The sequence below is a fragment of the Pinus tabuliformis genome, chromosome X (assembly GCF_031772625.1).
Source record: "Pinus tabuliformis cultivar Carrire ecotype Pingquan chromosome X, CPIR1, whole genome shotgun sequence".
Taxonomy (NCBI): domain Eukaryota; kingdom Viridiplantae; phylum Streptophyta; class Pinopsida; order Pinales; family Pinaceae; genus Pinus; species Pinus tabuliformis.
In genome coordinates, this window is record NC_142308.1 from 1,363,554,698 (window position 1) to 1,363,569,149 (window position 14,452).

Consider the following 14,452-nt stretch of genomic DNA (forward strand, 5'->3'; position numbering starts at 1 on the left):
GAATATTTAGATGGGGATCAATCGAAAGCCATGGTTGTCGCCGATAGTCTATGCCAATTTATAGAGCTTTGCAAAGTTCAAGATGAATTTCCAGCATGTTTTTATCAGAGCGCGGAAGGACCCTATGAAGACGTGGAACAACTTACCATATTTGGTAACTAACAATGTGATATTTGGAGTTCTTGAGTCTTGGCCACCAGAGTGGCATGCTCCATCTGGCTCCGCAGTGGAAATGGAAAAGTCCGTCGTGTAGTGCAAGAAGGAAGAGACAAAGCATTGAATGGCGCAACTGGAAGAGAAGGGAAGAAAAAAGGAAGCAAAGGCTAAGCCCAGGTAGAGCACGATGTCATGAAATTGGTGGAAGAGCAGAAAGTAGGAGGAGAAGAGTGCAAAGGACACAAGTCCCCTTCGCTTGGCACTATCGCAGAAATAGAGATAGAACAAAGTGAAATGAACCCGTAGATGACGTCCACCCAACTCAAGCATCAGCGACCGTGAGAACAGATAGGGCCACGAAAGAAAAAAGGCATCAAAGACATCTTTTGACCCAATCACCCTCACTGAAGGGGATTTGCATGACATACGAGAAACGGTGAGGGATGTCATCGCGAGGACCCTCCAACAATTTGAAGAACAACAACAATTGGTATTAGGGGCTCTTCGAATAGAACTATAGGAGTTGCAAGTTCACACTCCATAAGCTGGAATAGTGTCCATGAGCCTCGCAATTGGCACTTCAACTGACGAGCAGATGTTGCACATGAGGGTGGCCAACACGATCGTGTTACTAGATGGGGCACTCACTATAGAGAATGAGGCCGACAGGCCCACGGTCAGCAGTCTCAAAGGGGTAGGATTAAATATGGTTGTGCTCCCTCGGGAGACACTCTACCTCTTACAGGATGGAGTCACCGTGGAACTTTGGGCTAGGGAAAGTCACACTCTATAGGTGATGAGCGAGCAACATATCAACATTGAGCAATTGGGCCTATAGCGCAATGAAGCAGTAGAGAAGAATAAGCAGAAAATGCAGGTAGTGGAGGAAGCTTGTCGAATGGCCCAACAGTTGGACATTCAGGCAAAAGAAAGGGTGGAGGCGCGCGTCTGCAAGTTAGCCATAGGGGTGCACGATGCTTGAGAAAAGATGGCCAGGGTTCAGCTAGAGATGAAAATGTAGATTTTATAACTGAAGTTGAAGGCTCAACCTTCAACTTTTCCCGAGATCAGGGAAAAGCGTAGCACCACTATTACAATAGCAATGGAAACAGTTGACAGTACAGTGGCAGATTGCATGCAACTTTTTGAATAGTCATTCGAGCTCCTAACCACCCTGCAGGAGGACCCAAACATAGAGCGCCTAGAGATAGAGGCGTGTGAGCTCCAACAAATGTATGATGAGGTCAAAGGGACCACAGAAATGGTTTCCTTCATAAAGAGGCTTGCACTGATGCATGAGGCAAAGGCGCTCAAGCAACAGGTGGATGTTGCTCAGCACAAAGAAGCAGTCTTAAAAGCACGCCTACATCCATGGATAGACGAAGCTTATGTGATCACAACATCCATTAAAGGAAATCTCATGAAACGATAGGCAGCTCAACAGAATATTCAGAGCAGCAGTCTAGTAGCAGTGATTGAAGAATGCATGGAAGCAGTCTAGCAGGCAGCCGCTTAGTGCGCTGCTAAAGTTGCGGTGATCCAAACACAGATGGGAGGTCTTCATGCTAAGATCTCCACACCTACAGAGTGACTAGAGGGCAAGTCACGATGTTTGTGTTGGGGGCCTATTTGGCGCAGGATCCCCCAAGGGCCATTTTGGGGCTTAAAGCCCATATTTTGTTCCAATTTTTGTAATCCAATTGTAAAGACTCCGCATTTTGTGGTCGTGAAGCGCGTAGTTGTTGAAGAACATAGGGTTGTCCACCCTTATTTTGATATTGTAATGTCGGATGTAAAATATCTACCTATGGTTCACAGACCGTGGGGTTGTATAAATAGAGATAAGCTCTAAGAAGTAGAGATCAATAATCAATGTTGAAGAATTGAGTCATATCTTTGGAGAAGAAATCTAGGCTGCATTGTAGTGTAGGTAGAGGCTCTACAGATAAGTGCGCAGAGGCCTAGAAGTCCACAGCTGAGTTTGTAGATCCCTACAGCTGAGTGTGCAGGGTGAGTCAAGTCTATAATCATCTAGAATTATCAATACAAAGAAGTATTCTATAAATTCTATGTCTTTATTTCATGTTTATACATCTGTTATATTGGGTATGAATTTCACTTCTGATGCTTAGACGATGCACGAATGTGTATAAATGTATTGGTTAAGTGAACGAAAGTAAGAACATATGTTTAATAAGATAAGTAATATACTTAGTGTAGTTTGGAAAATATCACAGTTTTATGCCCTAGCGGAGCGAAAGTATATCAACCCTAGGTTAGGGATGTGAAAAAGCTAATTGTACCATTTCACAAAGGTGCTGAAGGATGAACAGAGGGTTAAGAAATTTGTGTGCAGGTAGGTATAGCTGGGATAAACTGACATCGCATCCATCTCAAGGGTGTGGAAACTTGGTTCTAGCATCCCGCCATATTGCTTCGGGTGAGACTTCATTCTATGGTCCACAGGCTGATGTCGAAAGGGCCAGTAGTTTAGGGATTTGTTTGGCTAACTAGCACTGAACTTGGGTTAGGTCCCCACAATCCAATAGTGTGTTGTCCTATAACCTAACAGATAGCACACCATAGCGTAGCTTCTGCGCTTGTCCCAACGTTATTCCTTGGTTTCAGGGGAGCATGCCCTACCCCTATAATACAGTTCTTATAGACCAGGCAATGATCGTTATCATCTCCATGGATCTTACACTTCAAACACCAAACCTTAGCGCACACCTACAGCTGAGATTCCTCTCCTTTCATGAGGCTTTTCAACTCCAAGTGCAATCTTTCCAGCCGTGAGTGAATCTATTGCACTCCAAGGTTCGTATCATGTATAGGTGAAGCATCTAGTTTCATCGCAATCTCGAAGGCCTCCTCTTGTGTTGCTATCTTCTGGTGTGACAGAGGTACTTTTAAATGTGGCAAGAGTGATGTTATAAACCAGTCATGATGTTGGGAATCTATGGTTATGATATTGACCTACCTGATCAGGCATTTCAACCTCTGATCAAAGTCCCAAGCTATCTCATCTATCTTTTTTCAGATTTTCTTACATTGAATTATCGATTGTGCCTCTAACTTAGGCTTCATGAACTCATGGTTTAGAGCTAATTGGGTATTTTCCAACATTGCATTGGGGTTATTAGTGCAATACTTGATTTACCATGTTAAGGCACAATCCTGTAACGCTATAACCAATTGTGCTTTATTAATATTATCATTCGTAATCTATTGTGATGTCCAAACAACTCCTTTGACAAACCAAAATTTTTCGGGATCTTCATTCCCTGTTCCTTTAAAAATCGGCATATTCATCACATTCCCCATGTTAAATGGTGGAAATGGAGGTGGAGGGGGTGAAGGCATAAGTGTATGAGGCGGAGGTGGAGATGGAGGTGGAGTGGATGGATGAGTTAACTTTGGAATACCCTGTGTAATTAACTAAACTGTACTTTGTCGCATAGTCACCACCGTCCCTTCGTCATCTCTTGAAGGGGGTTCAATGAGTGGAATATATTCTGGGCTCGATCCTTCGTGTCTTCTAAAGAATCTCCTGCTTTGTGTAGCCCTAAACATCAAGGTAATTACATAACCCTCTTTTCACATAACATCATTTTAATTGTAGTATTTAATGATTTCAGATACTTACCTCGCGGTCCTTTAAGGAGCCTTCATTCTGCTTCGCTATAGTCGATATTCCTCTCAATTGTGAAATAAGTCACAAAACTTGCCAATGTGTGAGCAATCTAGTGATCCAAAACCCGCGTGATATTTCTTTCTGATGCTTCCATACATCGCACCAGCTCAAGAGTCCACACTATAGGACTGTCAAGCCTCCAAGTTCCTTAACTATTAGCCAATTTAGATAACCACTTGTGTAGTTCTTCTGGGAAGAAACAAAGTAATGTGTCGGTCTCATTTATGTACAAAACTCTCTGCAACCACTATTCCTTCGACAATTTAGGTCTCATGTTCTCTTGAACCACAAACGTATGCACATTTGGATCAATCCACTTTTGAATCTCTTTCTTTGTAGGGAACCATTTATCACACATCTCTTAGATAGATCCCAGTCTCGATGACAAAACCATTTCTTGGGTTAAGGGGGCCTGACCCATTTTCAGAGTTGTTCGTGCCAACCAACAAAACCTAAACCGTTGGCCCTTTCCACAACAACCTGCATAGCGTAGGCTGCAAGCTCACTTGAGGCAGTATTGGGGGATGCCAAAACCAGGTTTCTACATCTAGAGACTGTGTGATAAACGATCTTAGCTCTTGTAGCTCAGATCCACCCTTGTGTATATCACTATCCTTCCATGGCCTAATACCACAACCATGAGGAAATGGCTTCTAGACCTTCGTGAAGGTCTGTGATCAGTATTTATAGACCCTAAGGAGGTAGTCTATATACTTTCGCACAGTAATCAATAACCCTAGATCTGCCCTCACGCAGATCTATCCAATTCATCAGAAATCATAATAGAAATAACCCTTATCTTTGTGAAAATATATAACTACTTAAGTCATGCATAAATATGGTAGATTCAATAGTTTCATGCAAAATTTATTCATTATTCCACATAAAACACATTATAGAGTGACAGATCATAACATAAACATAATTAACAATAATACCCGAATGCACGATAATTCTTCAAAATCAGTCTTTATTAAACTTGTTCAGATTACAGACTTCTTTACCCTATGCAGTCAACTTGAGGGGTTTGTGCACTCAGTTTCTGACTTTCCAAGGCCTCCTGTGCAATTAGATATAGGATCCTTCCCCTTTCACCTAAGTACAAGAAGAAGATCCTTCCTGTCTTATCACTTTCCCAAAACAATCTCTATCTTGACTTCCTTACTCTTCGTTTCTATTAGTTACCTCATCTAGACTCGCTATGACTCAAATATATATATATTTATTCAATACAATACCATGGTCTATCGACCATGGGTGAGTCTCCAAACCAACCTATCTCTTACCCAAACAAGGGGCTAAAAGCACTTGGAATCCTATCTAGTTGTGTGCTCCGCATCCAAATTTCATGGAGACTTTACATTTTTTACAAATAATTTACAAAATTTTTATAAAATTTGGGTTAACTAACCCCAAAAATGACCCTAGGGATGCTATCCCAAAAACCAAAAACAACTATTAATTTCTACTAACTTACTTTAATAAGCAACTACAACTTAACTCAAAAGGTAAAAAAAATAAGAAAAAAATAACATACTTTATTTATGTACAAAGTTGTAATTCTTGCTATCTCCTCATGCATGGTGTGTAGGAGTTTGATTGTGCCTATATAACTTCAATTGTATCCCATTAACAAAGCCTTCTAGAGGGTAGCACCCAATATTTCCAGTTGCATAGCTTCCACATCAATCAGTTTCTTGATCACGTATGGTCCTAACTAATGCATCTAGAATTTTTTTGGGTTCTTCTAAAATTTGTTGTCATACAGCAACACAGTCTCTAGGCTAAAACATCTTTTGTTTCATTATGTGGTCATGCCATGCTTTCTCCCTTTCCTTTTTCACATATTGATTGAACCCAGATATTGCCTGACCTTCCTCTAACTATAGTGGATCTTGTAATTTATACCCCACTGTACGAGATTCTAGCAGTTCTGTGGCTACCATAATGCACAGACAGGGTACCAATAACTTGATGGAAATAACTTCTTCTTTCTTGTACATGAACCATAAGGATGTCTTTCTGGTCAAATTTGTGCACCTAGTTCTCTATGCCCACATGACTACTTGTATCCTCCAATACCAATAATCACGTTGCACATTGCACACCCTAGTGAGCATGGTCTCCAAGATCTTGTTTAAGGCCTTCATTATACCATTAGCTTGTAGATGATAAGGAATTCTCTTTTGATGGTAAATCTGGAACTCCTATGTCAAAACTGCAATGGTCTTCTTCAAAAAATGAGTGCCTTGGTCACTCATCAAAATTCATGGAAAAGCAAATCTAGTCACTATGTTTTATGAGGCTCATAAATAGGTAAATTATATGGACCTTAATTCCACTCTCCATCTTATTAAAATCAAGTTTTCTCACATTTCTTAATATATTTTATTATATTTTCCCTAGTGAGAAGGGTAAAGATGAGATGGTATCTAATGTGGCCTAATGTGCATTAATTGCAGGATTTGGAGCAAGTTTTCGCTAATTTAAGTGCAGGAATTCAAAGAAGACAAGCAAGAGGGATTTTAGGAGATTGGATCTCCGTCCTTAACTCCTCAATCACTCGAATATTCCTCCAACAGATCTCATCAGCTAAGAGTTACAAGCATCCAAGCCAGTGATAGTCAAAGACAAGTTAATATCGAGTTTTGGAGCCAAGCCTCCCTAATTTTAATGAATACATTGGTAGCTTTCATTGTATAAATAAGAAGACCTAGGGCCTTATTAGGATTCATTTTTTTTTGGTAGCCAAGAGGAATTTTTCAGCTAAGACATTATGATTGATTACTCATGTATTTTTTATATTTTGATGAGAATGAAAAAAATTCCCTTGATCCACCACTGAGTTGACTTGGAGGGTTAAATCTCTTGGGTTAGGGCCCAACCCTAGCAGCAGATGTTCCTCTTTTTGTATATGTATGCTTAGATTACTTTCATAGTTAATTGTTGAAGTGATTTATGTTGCTTTTAACATGAATTTTTTTGGAGGATTACTTAGCTTGCTTCCATTTGTGAACAGATAGATCAGTGGTACAATAGTGAAGGTAAATACTTTAGAAAATCTTGTGGTAGTTTCCCCTGCCTCATCTCCCTTATGGGACCATGGTTTGAGGGTTCCATTCTCACAGCCCAAAAACATATTTAGTGATTGATCACTACATAATTTAGAATTTCTTGTTGCATATATCATTGTTTTGTTGGTAATATGGTACATGTGCTGTCCTTGATGGAAACCCACTCACAGGTTAGTTAAGAATTGATAAAGGGAAACTCAAATTGTAACAGGTTAATTCAGAGGTAACATAGTAATGGCACAGAAGAACAGGTTGATGGAACAAAGGACTATAGATCAAAATCAAGAAATTGAATGTTTTAAGCTGTATTAAGTTGTATACACTAGTTCACCTAGTCCAAGCAGCGTATACAAGTGGTTGCACAAAACAAAAGGTGTGTATACATATGCATGCACTTTTAAAGATTAAATAATAACAAGGGTCCGTACCATGTTATTAGCCCACAATATTGAGTGGAATCACATTTAATTGATCCCTCTAAGAATACCATAGGTTCCAATGGTTGTTTTGGTCCGAGGTATTGAAAAAGGATCTAAGTATATAAGGAGGAGAATATCAAAGGGCTATGTGTGAAAGTAAAATGGTTTTTCATGAATACTTCTATGTGAAGTATATTCTATGTTGTAAGGGATATGGTTATGATATGATCTGAAATATCTTGTGCACCTTTTGATACAATATTGAATCAGGATCATGAGACATGAAATGAATTATCATTGTATGATCTGATAATGGATGGGCTAGATATGAATGCTAACACATGTTTTATCCTTTAAATGTTGTGATCTAGGTATGTCTGAAGTCTGGAATAGTTGTAAAGTTATAGGTGATTATTTGGATATATATATGTGGTTAGCCTTGGTAAAGACATGTATACAAGCTGATTTGGCTCTTCTAAGTAGCGTATGCAGAAGAAAAGCATGTTGTTCAGAGATGACTAATCTGTCTGATCGGTGTTGCTATTTTACTATTGTTTGTCAATGATGTATTCATTAGATCTGAAAGTAAAACTGATTGTATAAGGAAGTTGAGTATGGTTGACTGATTGATTCAATGGGAGGGGTGATCTTTGCTGCTATTTGTCTAGAACTCTTTAATTTGATAGTAGATCTTCAGAATGTCACTGGTTGGTATAGTTTTTAATTCAGAGGTTTTATGACTCTGTATATTTAGAGGTATATGCATGTTGGGTTAAAGAAAGTAGTGTATACATGCAGGTTGGCTTCACTGAAGTAGCGTATACATTCTGACATATGATTTTTGAGGTTGCAGTTGGTTCTAATTATTCATGTAGTGTTCTAGGTTCAGCTCTGTGTTCTGGTGACATTGATTTGACTGATCAGATTAATTGATTTTTGATAGATGGAGTTGTATTTGATGGTTGTATTACAGTGGTGATTGATTTTGAGATTCAATGTCACTGTTGGGTTCAGTATGAAAATTTGATGAAACGTGGCCTACATATGGTGTTGTTCTGTACCAAGAGTATCCAGTCTGAGAATTTATGAAACATGGTCCCTAAAGGAAGAGTGAAGGTAGTAGCCTTGTGTAGGCCGGCACCTACATACTGGTAAACATATTAGCCATTAAAAGAGCTAGGGGGTGGGAGCTCCCTTCTAGTAGAAGCTGGAAAATGAGTGAAGGTTCTAGCCTGACAACAACAACAATGGCTTTTTCCCACATTGGCTTTCCACTTGAAAACTCCTGGTGTTCATGTGTGTTGCTTATGTGTGTTGATTTATTTTGCTCTTACTACATTTTTTTATTGCTTAGTAAATGCATTACACTCTGATTTAGGACAATGAATTAACTGTTTATCAAAGTTTATTATCTATATGCTTGATTCATTCTTTATAGGTGCAGCCATATGATAGTTTCTTTCAGTAAAAGAATGTATACAGTTTGAAAAGGAAAATCATTATTATGAAAGTTTTAAATACTGATTCACTCCCCCCCTCTTAGTACTTTTCCCAACATCTTTCTGAATTCCTTAGAAGTACCTGCAATTGTCATTTTGGTTTCTTGAGTTTGTTATGGTTTAGAAGCACTTCCATTCATATACTTAGCCATTAGCCATTAATAACTCTCTTTTTCCTAAATTCAACTCATATTTTCCATAAATAAATGAATTTGTTCATAAATGAATAAAATAATGTATGTCGTTGCAGGATTTTCTAATCTACAGGGAGACCTCATCTCACCAGCCTCATCCAAGTCTTCTCCACCTACGCTACCAAATTCCACCAAACCATAACATGAATTTTTGTTTTGTAGCAAAGTGGACATCTTCCTTGAGCAAGTCCAACCATCTTGAAGATGGGTTGAGCCTTGGCTAGTGTGCACCTCCTCTATTCATAATTCCCCCATCAGACACCTTTCCCACACTTTATTCTACCTTTCCTACCTCCCTATAGCTTTCGGCCTCTTTCTTGTAGTAAAACAAGGAATCCTTTAGTAGAGCTAGGACATCTGTATTACTACAGAAAACCCTGTAGCAGCTTATTTTAAGCCCGATTTGAGTAGAAATGGTCATATGAGCTTAGGTTAGGCCTCCACTTGGATTCCATACCCTCAAGACCATTCTTGACTCGTTTCTCCGTACACATCCCCCTTGACAAAGATCAAATTAGTTCAATTAACATTTAGGTTCTTAAAATCGAAAATCAAAAAGTATTTTATGCACATTCTAGTTAGTACATGCATGCACTAGTCACAATAGGTTTAGGATAATTTCCATGCTTGTTTAGTCCAGATCACTAGATGTTAGATGCAAGGTTAAGTTAGGTCTCTTTTGCAAGAAATATGTTTATATGTCACTTTATAACACTTTCCAATTTAGCATTTTCATTTCCTAGGGTAGGAAACATTTTATTTTTGCATTAAGAATAGTTTTCCCTTTGCAATTTGGTAGTCAAACTCCTTCTATTCCATAGAAGGCTGCTTTGAAAAAACCTAGTGGTCTATCATTCAAATAAAGAAGTGACAAAAGTAGACCATTGCATCTACTGTGTATATAACACAATCACCTCCAAGTTTGTACAAACCCTCAGCTGATGAAGTAATGTTGGTAGCCCTAGGAGTTGTAGCATCCTTGCTGCAATACTAGAGCTCATCAACGTTGTTAATAAAAAAAAAGTGCAATTGTCTTTGTGATGTAGTCCTTGACTGTTGTGGATTCCTAGTATGTCAAACAATCATTAGCAGTAATGATGTTCTGCGTGTTATTCCTCCTTACAAGTGGGTTGATTAGGCCCACAAATTTGATTTTACATTTGTTAAATGGCTTTAGGGTGAATTGGGGAGCCAAGGACATGTCGCCTCTCCTCTAAAGTTTCTGCACTCACTAACATACATCCTATGACATCTATAACTCTTTAGCATCACCATGTAAAGTAGGCCAACATAGTCCTGCATGCAAGATGTTCTTCATCATGCCCTTTCCCACATAGTTTCCTCCAGTGACTTGCATGCACTTCATTATGTATCATGGGATGCTCATGTTCTAGCACACATTTTCGCAGTATCCTTTCTACACCCATATTATATAAACAACCTATTATGAGATGGTAATCCACCACTTTTAATACTAGTTTCTTGCTTTAGGTGATGGTATAGCCATCTCGTGTCATTCCTATATTCATAAATGTTGCAATATCTACAAAATGATATTCTACCATCATCACAAGAAAAGGTTGTACATCTAGAAATTTTTCCTCTAGGTTCTATGCACCCTCACCTGGGGTCATGTGCAACAAGTTATTAGGCCCTACATTCAACTTTCCTAGATTGAAAACCACTTCAAAATCATACTCCTGAAAATACAATAACCATATGAAAATCCTCTTTCCCAACACAGTCTTGTTGACTAGGTCTTTCAATGTAGAGTGGTCCCTATAAAACATGAACTTGTTACATAGCAGGTAATATCTAAACTTCAGAAGTGCGTACACCACTGAGAGTCCCCCTCTCTCCATTATGGTGTAATTTTATTCTACTATGGATAACTTTCTATTAGAAAAGGAGATGGGATAATCTATTTCTCACTCCCATAGTTGTGCTAAAATTACCCAGTTCAATGGATAACTCATCAATGTGCACATGGTATTCATGTTTCTAATATAGGTATACCAAATTCGGTGTAGTGAAGAGCTTCTCTTTCAAGGTATCCATAGATTGCTGACACCCCTCATTCCATTGGAACCTTATCTCCTTCTTCAACAACTTCTCCATGGGAGAAATGATGCATGTGCATCTTTTAATAAGCTTTCGCTAATACTATGTATGCCCTAGGATAAGATGAAACTACCTCACTGATGTAGGTCGTGGGAGATCCATTGTGACTGCAATATTGGAAATATCCACTAGAAATCCTTATTTGTAGAGTACATGTCCCAATAAAATACCAAGATTCAAACAAAATTTTCACCTTTTCATATTTAATGAAATCGACAGTTGGCTTCACCTATCCAACATCAACTTCAAAACTTCGATATTCCTCTTCAAAATTCTAAACATAGTCCAGTCATTGAAGTAAAGTAAACCTCTAAGAACTTGTAGATGAATTCCCTAAAAGTCACAACCATTACACACAAGAAGATAACTGGTGCATTCTCCAAGATGGATGGCAAGATAGTATGTTGGAAACACCTATTTTGTCACGAATGTGGTCTTTTGTCTATCTTTCTTCACAATCTTCACTTGATGATATCTTGAAAATCCATTCGTGAATTAATAGGCCTTCTACTCACCCATTTCCTCCAGTATCTCATTAGTAAATGGGGTTGGAAGGGGATCATCTACATAAGCATCATTCAACTTTCAAAGGATATAAAAATTCTTATTTCTCCTATCTTCTTAGTTTGGACCACCATGGGGTTGATCCACTCTAATTCTTCCATAAGCTTAATAATTCCCCCTTTTACCATTTTATCCAGTTTCTTCTTAACCTTCCCCTTTTATATATCATATTCAATCGATAAGGTAGTTGCTTTATAGGCCTCATGTCGGGCTTTAATGAGATTCTCATCTCACCTAGCTCTCCATAAATTCCCTTCATTTCCTCAAATGCATTGGGGAACATATCCTAATATTCATCCAATAAATCAATGATATTTTCTTTTCTATCTCCATCCCAATAATCTCTTATGAAAAACATTTCAGGATTATCTTCTGTCTTGATATTTACTTGGTTTTTATCAGTTGCACATAGTTAGTTGATTATGATTCTCGCCCACTCATTGTACACTCGCCTTCAATTGAAATAATTTGTACATTTCGGGGGTCATCATCATCCTATCCCAACTCTCCTACATTAAAACACTCCATGAACTCCTATACTCACTAAGATTGCTTATGCTTGGGACATAGCAGTATACTCGAAAACATAGTTCTCTCTCCTATGGTAAATATCTTCCGTCAAAGTACCTTCAAGGCCTTACCAAGTTCCGATTCCTCTGCCTCAAAAATAAAATTATCCTTGAAACTTCATTCCATCTTGTCCTAGTCCACTATCCCTCTGTGGACCACCAAACAAATATACCAATTCATTGGAACAATGTTATGTGTATGCACAAATCGATGAACTCATTCTCATTGTGGCACACATCCTTGGGCCCATGCTGCAATGTTTTGTTTCATATGAGTCCTTGGACACCACATTCCCATGTAACTAACCCCGGGGATTCTTCAATTAGACCCAAACCTGATGCACGACAACTTTTGACACTGCACCCATCCCTCGATCTAATCTTTGTTCTTATTCGACCACCTAATGGAGGTTGGCGCAATAAAACATCCAGTGTGGGAACCATAAGTTTCTTTAGTACATGGTCTTCAAATTCCTCCACATAAATTGTTACTTTTGATATTTCATCAAAGCGAGGTGAGTTATGCACTTATTTTCCTATCTAGCACACCACCCTTGTGAGGTGCACACACCCTCTAGTTCTTACATGATGCAGGTTTCTTTGTCAATTCTCTAGTGCTTGATGTGAGTTAGAAGTGCAGGACCCCATGTGTTAGGTCCCTATTCTACTAGTGTAACCCCTTATTGTATTATTGTACCCATATAGTCCCCATGTTGTTATTACTATGCCCAATAGAAGCCCACTATTGTTATTGTTGTGCCCATACAATATTATTATTATGTAGGCTCTGATTCTATTTGGACCCCTTAGACTCCTATATAAAGAAATGAGGTCTTGTGATTTGTATCATCCAAGAATTATTCATTTGTGAAATTTAAAGGAGGTTTCCCCCTCAAAGAGCTTGATTTTTAAGTCGTTGATCCATCTTTTCTATCTTTTTGTGAGCTAGTTTCATAAGATTTGGTATCAGAGCTTTGGATTCTATGGTTTTGCTACTCCAAATAGGTCATCATAAAATTTTTGATATAAATTTTTCTCTACGAAGTTGCAAAATATAAAACAAAAACCCATTTGAGCTGAAATAGTTCTAAACCTCGGGTTCGAATTTCCGATCTTGTCTCACTTTATATTCGGAGATATGATCTGAGGAATTTAGGGTTTTTTGCAAGCTCCAGAATTTCATCGCAAACTGATCGTTGTGGAATTATCGCGGTAATGTTTTTTATACAAAGTTTCAGAATCTAACACTAAAACCCATTTTAGCAGAGCCTAGGATGAAGCTCAAACCTGAATTTCAGATCTTGTTGCACTATATTTTCAGAGATATGGTCCACGAAATTTAGGGTTTGTGCAGGATCCGACATTACATCCCAAGCAAATGACCTGGGGAAAATCGTCCTAACTTTATCCCTAAGCATCAGACTGAAATTTCGTAACATGTTAAAGAAATAGGATAGCCTATAGTTTTATGTATATCTGTTTCAGGTCCTAAGGTCGAAACCGTGACACATGGCACTTCATACAAGTTCTCTCTACTGAACGAGTCTATAACCCTATCATCATGGGACATTTAGCATAACTCTTACTTATAGAATCCAATGTTGATAAGACTTATGAGGTTGGAAAGAGGACTCAAAGGGATACCATAGGACTCAATTTCAGACCTTGGAGATCTGAAATTACAGAGATACAATAGATTCAATATCGAGCTCCTACAAAGTCAAAAAATGTGTGTAGTTTTTTCAAAGTTTTGCATGAGTTTGGTTGAAAAATTAGTTTGAAGGAATTCAAAGGGTTTGGAAGCTAAGATGGATGGTATAGAAGAAAAAGTTAAAGGAAACATAGAAGATTTGAAGATATATTTGGCAAAGTTGCTACAAGAAATGCTTACTAATGGTGAAGGGGTAGTAAAAGAAACTCATGATGAGAAAAAAAGAAATGTTAATCATGAATTCATAGACTCTAACATAGGATTGGAGACCCACCATGTTCCAAAGATCTATATGAGGAAGTTTTATGGCAAGGATTGATTAACATGGATACTACATATGGTGTAATATTTCGATCTCCATACTTTGCAAGATGTACAAAAGGTACACATTGCAACTTAATATTTCGAACCAAATTAGTTTGTATGGTATCGATCACTTTGCTCTCATAAA